Below are 7,953 nucleotides of genomic sequence, written 5' to 3'. Positions count from 1 at the left end.
TCTCTCTCTCTCTCTCTCTCTCTCTCTCTCTCTCCCTCTGTCTTTCTCTCTCCTTTCTTCTTCCAGTTTTCCCATAAGAGAGCCTCTGGATATGTCCATTTGTCCATTTCCTACTATGACAGAAATGGTTATAGGCTGCAACAAACCCTCAGCAATTTTTATAAGCTACTCTGAGATCTGGCTGAAATGTCACAGCACCTGGCACTATTCAGTAAGGTCAGTTCTCACGTCCTGTCCACAGTGCTCAGCCTGCTTCTGAGCTTTCTGCTTCAGAAAGGCCTCATTCCCACTGTACTGCTTCAAACAGTGAAGGAAGTGGTAGGTGCTCTAGAACCGGACATATGCCATTACACAGTCACCTTTGTGCATCTTCAGGACTCTCTTAATGCCATTAATGGTGGAGGTCAGCAAGGAGTGTGTAAGCCGCCTGTGGCCACACTAACTGGGTTCCTGAGTGGGAGGCCGGAACTGTATGGGAGAGGACAAGAGAAATAATGGAGGCCAAGACATGTTTCTGTTCAAGGCCCCCAAGTTTACTAAGAGTCTGTGCTTATAAAGGGGAGAGGCCCATCCCCGCCAATCCATTCTTGATGCCTGTAGGTGGATCTGCTGGATGCTGTCTCTGGAATATCTCAAGGGCCTCTCAGCAGGTAGCAGTGTTTTGGAGAAGAGCAGCAGCAAGTGACAGAACAATAGAGCCATCTAAGTCTGAAGGTTCCACCCTAGGTTGTCTCATTCTCAGTGGCTGCAAGGTCAAAACCAGCCTACTCAAGGCTGGGGGAGGCTACAGGAGTGTTCAAAATATTGAATATCCAAACCGTTTTGTGTACTGTCTGCTTGCAGGTCTCTGGATAGAGGCCTCAATCCTCCTTTGTGTTGTTCAAGTGCCTGCAGATGAGAGAGGTGCCAGTCTTTCCTTATATCAGACAGAGATTTCTTCAGAGCTTCATAACTGCTGAAATAACCTGTAAGTAAAGTCTGATTCTGAAGTGATTTCCCCCCACAAAATCTTGAAAATCATCACTTAGCACAAGGCTATTTGGTTCCACTTTAAAAATAGTTTCTGAACTCCTAGAACTGCGAAGACTTAGGTGGCCAATTTCTTCTGGAAGAATTTCATGTAATGTACTAAAGTCTATGTTCAAAAGACTCTTAGAGCCAATGACACTGGGCTTTTGGAAAAAAGCTCATAATAGAGTTTAAGATAATTTTTAATATATCACAATATGTTATTATTGACTTAGGGTTTTACTGCTGTGAACAGACATCATGATCAAAGGCAAGTCTTATAAATGACAACATTTAATTGGGGCTGGCTTACAGGTTCAGTGGTTCAGTGGTTCAGTACATAATCATCAAGGCAGGAACATGGCAGTATTCAGGCAGGCATGATTGCAGGAGGACCTGAGAGTTCTTCATCTTCATCTGAAAGCCACTAGCAGAACACTGCCTCCCAGGCAGCTAGGACAAGGATATTAAAGTCCATACCTACAAGGCCACACCTATTCCAACAAGGCCATACCTCCCAACAGTACCATTCCCTGGGCTAAGCATATACAAACTGTCACAATTATTAATTATTTTCTCTTTTTGCTACTTAAGTTTTCAGTCATTGTATACACTTTTCCTTATACCAGTCTTATAAAACCTATGCAAAATAAGTATTTTTTTCCACCATTGATTCATTATTGAGTACTGTTAGGTACCAGACACAGTCTAAGAATTGATCACTAATATCTCTAACTTAAGAGACAAAGAAAAAAATCTTAGACTAACTTATTTGCGTAAAGGTGACAACTTATAAGGGCAGAAAGAAAACCAAGTCTAGGACAGTCTCCAAGAATATTTTTTGTTTTTGTTTTTTTGTAGGTGAGAGGAAGTAACTGCTGAGGTTTTCATAAAGTATGTGATGTAGGTTCCTTATTAGCCAGGAAGTTTCCATGTGTAATTCAAGCTAAAGAGACACCTTACATAGTCTATGTGGAACTAAATACCTGTGAGGACCATGATTGCTTCCTTGGTCTGTGTTGTCGGTCCTTACACATCAAGTTCACTGTGCTAATTAACAGACTCTGCAACTCCCCCTCATTCTTTCTCTTCTTTGATGTGGACCAGTTAGGAATTCTTGTTCCCACCTGGAGTGTTGGGCAAGCTCATCTTTGGAGACCCTTGTAAATGGTGCTGTGGATCCTGTACCTTCTAGGGTAGAGACTGGAGCTTCTTCTATAGGCAGGCCCTCTGATGCTTTGCTATGTGACTCAGTGTAAAACTCCTTCCACCTAAGCTTCCATTCCGAACCAAGTGAAAATGACTTCTAGATCATATTTCATTTAGGTGGCCCTTCTTTTGGCTCTTGATTTGGATCCAAACTTGTGATTTGTAGAATGATTTTTGGAAATTTTGCAGAATATATTTTATTTTCTGGTTAACTTAAGGAAGAAAGTATAAAATATTTCATTTAATATTTTCTAATGATTTTAATTCTAAAATTACCATGCACTCGATGTGGGGGTATTATTTAATGGCTTCCCTTTGTAGTTGATATCCACTCCATTGTGCTTTTTCAGTAGGCAATTTACGCAAGGCTTAGTAAAATGGACTTACTGCTTAAGGCATGTTAAATGACATAGTAAAAATGTCCTTCAAACAGGGAACTTTACAAAAATCCCTTTTATGATTTAATGGGAGTTTCTCAAGCTTCTGCTTTTTTAATGTGCAAATGTATCAAGAATGGCTTGGGTAATGTGATTTACATCCAGTTCTTCCATTAGGAATCAAGGGAGTCTTTTATTTCTTTCTGAACTAGGTCACTACTCCTGAGAGTCTTAAAATGGTAAGAGAACAAATGAAAATGTGGTCTTCTTAAAGTGATGGAGCAGTATTAGAGAGGACCAGACAATATGGGGAAAGACAGGATCTTCCTTAACTTGAATATATGAAATTTCAGGTGTTTTGACTGGTATCTGAAAGCTGCAGAAAAATCCATGTAGGCCCATTTATCCGAGCTGTAAACTCACAGAAAGTGACTGTTTGGGTTTTTAAAATCATCTTTCAAGTAGAAATCATCTTTTCAGTCTTTATGGCCAAGAGAAGACATGGGAGGTGAGGACGCAAACGGAACATTTTGGTTTCAGTACCAGCTCCTTCTGTCATGCTTATGGGCCTCACTTCTGCTTCTACCTAAGCAATCCCTCCATCACTGCACAACCTAGGCCTGTGCAATGTGGGGCACGGATTTGTCCAAGCCAGCTTCATTCCTAAAAGAACAGCGCTCTTCTCGCAATAACATCGAAGACATTCTGAGAATCTTAAAACTTGCTTGAACATGTATTGTAAGCACTGAGAGATAAATGATGGCGATTATGGCTATAAACATTCGTCTTATAACAAAGACAACTCCTTAATCTGTGATCCATGTTTTAATGTTGGAAATTCAAATACAAATACTTTCCTATTTATAAGAAATAGATTTCTTTCAGACACAGGCTTGAGCAAATGGAAATCTGCAAACAGAAAAACTACAGAAAACATTCTTTATTATAAAGGAATTAAACTTGTCTCTCTTAACCAAAGCTTTCCTTTTTGAAAAAAAAATATATTACTGAAGGGATTTGAATTTAATTATTAGAGGGCTTTGTCTTATTTTTAATTTAGTGTTTGCTTGGTTTGTTTTTTATTTGTTTCACTTTTGTTTTCCCATTTTCTTTTTGAGACATGTTCTTATGCTATAGTCCAGGCAGGTCTGAAATTTACTATGTAGTCCAGGATGGCCTGGACTTCTTAACCATCCCCCATGCTTTAATTTCCTGAGTGCTAAGATGACAGGTATCCCACCTTGTCCAGCTTCAGTTAGGGTTTAAACCCACAGGAAGATGCATTTGTATGTGAGCAGCAGGAAGACAGCTGTGTAACATCAGGACCACCATCAGCTTTAAGGATGAGTGGAAACTGCTCGTGAAGCAGTAGGAAGAACAGTGAGTCTCCTGCCTGACCTCGAAGTAGCCCCTCTCAAGATCTGCTTCTTCACTTCAGTTGCTTTTTCAAAGATACTATTGGAAGCAGAATGAATATTCTAACTGCCTCCTGAGTTAACTAAAGAAATACATTGTGTCTAGAAAGGTTTGTTTTATTTGCACCAAAGTGATGGTTTTGTACATGACATACAAAGTGGTTTGGGGAGTGAACAACTCTAGGAAAGACATAGGTCACTAAGCTAAAATTCATAAATACATAAATTAATGTTTAATGTATATCAACTCTAGCATACTTTTTCTATGCCCTACTCTTCCCTAACAAAATCTGTGGAAGAGAGGAAAATCAATAATAATTTAGTTCTATACACAATAGTCCAGAAAAGATGAGCGTCCCTACACAGTGAGAAAACATGTAGTCATGTATAAAATATGATTTATCTTCATGTTTTCAGTATGTCAAATGCACATTTGTATCTACAACTATGTATCTAGACATAGTTTTGTCTTGTGTGGATATATCTACATTGTCTTGTACCAACAGCAGCTATTTTCTGTTCTTTGGTTGATTTAGGTGGCTGGTCTCTCTGAAGCGAGACTAGTTTCTCTGGTTCAGAAATTAAACTGATGCACAATTGTTTATTACTGGTTGGCTAACATTTGCTTTCAGAGGTAAAGCACTATCTCCTAAATGTTATTTTTCCTAAGAGAATCTCTCTCCTTTCTACTCCTTCCATATCATGCTGTTCTTTCTTGCTTATGTATTTGTCCATCCGCCCCTCCTGGCCATATTGCTATTTTTCACTTTTACCAAAAAGATCAGTTCATTTTTTTTGTGATGGTCTTTTCCTCATTCTGCTGAGAAATAAGCAATGTTTCTGTCTGTAAAAGCAAAATTGCTCCATTTCCTGTTTTTCTTCCCTTCTTGGCCAAGCCATATTCAGTTGCATCATTCTCCTGTGTGCACAAACCAGTTTTAAGTTCTTCCATTTCCCAGATTGAAATCCTTGGAGCACACATCACTAATTTGTACCTTGCCTTTGTTTGCCTCCTTGCAATTTTCAGAGGGAGCCTTTGGAAGATTCTTCTAATTCAGACATGGGTGTGTTTGATACAGAAGAAGGGGATTGTGTGATGTCAGCAGCATAGCATCCCACAGAGCAAACATGGAAGGATATTCTTATTTTTCTCTGAGCTAAATGCTCTGCCCCTTCAGAAAGCCTTGATTCGGAGGGACCTTGAGTAAGAAATGCAATGGGTGCCACTGTGTAACTATTCACTATAAATAACTTTAGCTGCCTCTGAAAATGTATATTTCTTAGATAAGTCCTTTTGTCTTAACTTACTTAAAAAAACAAGCAGTCTTTAACCAGTGCTAAATTTAGTCTCTCCCAATTCCAGTAAAAGAGACAGTTGTTCTCAACATGCTTATCTGCTTTATATTTTTTGACACAAGTCCTTTTAATTTTGTCAAGATAATGAATATTTAAAATAGTTATTAATAACACCTCATTACTCTATTCCTTTTAGCACTTCCCTTCTAAACCTGTCCAAAGATCTCCTGTTCTGTTCACATTGTGAAAGGACATTTCTTTTTGTTCCTCTGTCAACCAAGGAGGCAGAGGTGCTCAGCAATGTGGTTTGTGTCCAGTTCATCGTCTACTAACAGTTCAGACCTCTGGAGACCCAACTTCAGTTAAAGTGTCTTAAGATTTGTCATGGTCCACTTTCCTCCATAGCCTTAAAACAGAAACTCAAACTAAGGAAAGAGCAGCTCGCCTCGCTTTGTCTCGCTTCGCCTCGCCTCGCCTCTGCCTCTCTCTCTCTCTCTCTCTCTTTCTAAAATAAATTCTCCCTTTGTTTCAGTTTGTGTATAAGTGTATGTATATTGTCATATGCATATGTTGGTGTGTGTATGTGTTTGTGTGTGTGTCTGTGTCTGTGTGTGTGCAGGTATCATGTAATGCTATCCTATGTAGATATGAACATAGATCTCCTAACTCTGGACAGGGAACCAATGACAGGTTAAAGTATAGATACTAAGAACACCTAAACTGGTGAGTCAATGAGTTTTATTGGCCAAAATGGCCATTAATAAGCTTATATAAAGTTATATAAGGAGCAGAAATGACTCAAAGGCAGGTACCTCACCAAAATCCCACCGAGCATGGGTAGAAAGGGTTTTATGAAAGCTGGAAACCTGGAGCACAATGCATGGCATATGCAAACCTTAACAAGTTAAGGGTGGGTGTCCTTTCCTGGTGGTTCAATTGGTCTGAGCCTCTTCCCAGCAGCCTAGCAGGTTGTTGTGACTTCTAGACAGATCAGCTACTCTCTGCTTCTTTCAGGCTGCTCATCTTGTCTTGGCTTTTTCCAGGCTGCTTGGTCTGTGCTTCTCCCAAGCAGCTCAGCTGGTCTAGAAGTGTCTCCAAGCTGTCCCTTTGAGGAGGAGGGGATAAGTAAATGTGGTAAGTTTAGGGATAGAATGAGTTACCTCCCCTTAAAGCATCCTGTTGATGTTTTCCATGAAAACATCCTTTATCTTAAAAAATTTCCCTCCAAAAAATGGGCAGTTTTAACTTTGGAGAAAATTGCTACACAGGCATGAACCTTTGTTCTAGAGGTGAACCTCTGGTGCCATTTGTCAGGACCCATCTACTTCAGTTTTGTGAGACTGGGTCTTAAATTGCTCTGTGGCTTCCAGTTTAAATATTTGTGTCATTTTTTATGTATATTTATTTTCTAGATTTTCTTTTCTCTTGGTGAATATTACATCTGGCAGTATAGGATTTCATACATTAGACCTAGAAACCTAAGAATAATCTTTTTACTGTGATGCTTTAAATAATAATAATTTAAATAGATGAGTGAATGGTGATGAAACTATCTTCTTGGGAGAGAGATGGAAACTTCGCTTAATAATAGAACACAGGTTTGTATTTCAATGCATCTGTGAATCTTAAACATCATATTAGAAGCAATGAATATGGTATAGACATGACATAAAAAATTGGAACAATTGTTTTGTGCAAATATTAGGTAGATAACATAAAGACTATGGGAAAGAATTTTCATCTTTCTATGAGAACCTTTGTTAGATCCTTCTTTACTGGTCTTGAAATCTGCATTCTTACTCAAATGTTAGATGAATGATTTTCATAAATATGTATTGTCATGAAATTTCAATCCCTCTTTACTCAACATTTTGGTTGCTCATACTCATATTGTTTTGAATCCTTTACTTGTCTTTAGTTTATTATCTTTTAAATTAGTCCCTCGAATATGTTCCATTTTCTGTACCTTAACATATTTTCTGTACTTTTCTCTCCAGCTCAAACCTGCTAGACAGAATCTTAATCACAGACTTCATTCCTACTTTCTTTCTAGCAAAATTACATTACTTTTTTTTTCTTGGCTATAAAAAAAAATAAGCCATTCTATTTTTATAGAAATTGTTTTTTCTCTTTCTTCCTAAAAACTTATTTTTTAAAAGCCAGACAGCATATGAAGAATCTTAGAAACCTAAAATAAAGACACAGAATTGTTAAGAGCTTTCTGAATAATATTTATTTTTACAATACAAAGTACTGGATAAAATAAGAAGTCTTTCTGCTTAGAGACAATGGGTGAAGTACTTTCTGTGTTGTTTGATTGTGAATGTGATGGAAACAAATATCTAAAGCAAAGAAGAAGGAAACAAAGTCTATGGATCAGAATCTATTTTTAGTTATAGAATCTTGTAAACTGAAATGGACAGTTTTACAGGTTTCTGAAAAGATCCAAATGGATATATTGAAAGCCAAAGGGGCATATGAGCAAGTCAATGTCTTAGGTTCCCACAAGACATTATTGTAAAGAAAAAAACAGAAATTACCTTGTGATTATAGACATGCATGCTCATGGTACTGGCGAGTCACTATGTGTATGAACACATATTTAAGTCCCCCAACAAGTTTTCAGGTCTTAGTTACTTTTCTAGTGC

At 38.1% G+C, this 7,953-nt stretch overlaps 1 long non-coding RNA gene across 1 annotated transcript in view; it reads left to right on the top strand.

The window, feature by feature from the left end:
• The window catches only part of LOC110284463, a 39,321-nt gene that overhangs the window by 10,060 nt on the left and 21,308 nt on the right, over positions 1 to 7,953 (top strand). Inside the window, exons 3-4 of the long non-coding RNA XR_002376948.1 lie at positions 67 to 216; positions 844 to 967. This is a non-coding gene — a long non-coding RNA (uncharacterized LOC110284463). The remainder of the gene's footprint in view (positions 1 to 66; positions 217 to 843; positions 968 to 7,953) is intronic.

The sequence above is a fragment of the Mus caroli genome, chromosome 18 (assembly GCF_900094665.2).
Source record: "Mus caroli chromosome 18, CAROLI_EIJ_v1.1, whole genome shotgun sequence".
Classification (NCBI taxonomy): Eukaryota; Metazoa; Chordata; class Mammalia; order Rodentia; family Muridae; genus Mus; species Mus caroli.
Note: the sequence above shows the minus strand (reverse complement) of the source record. Positions and strands in the feature narration are given on the sequence as shown.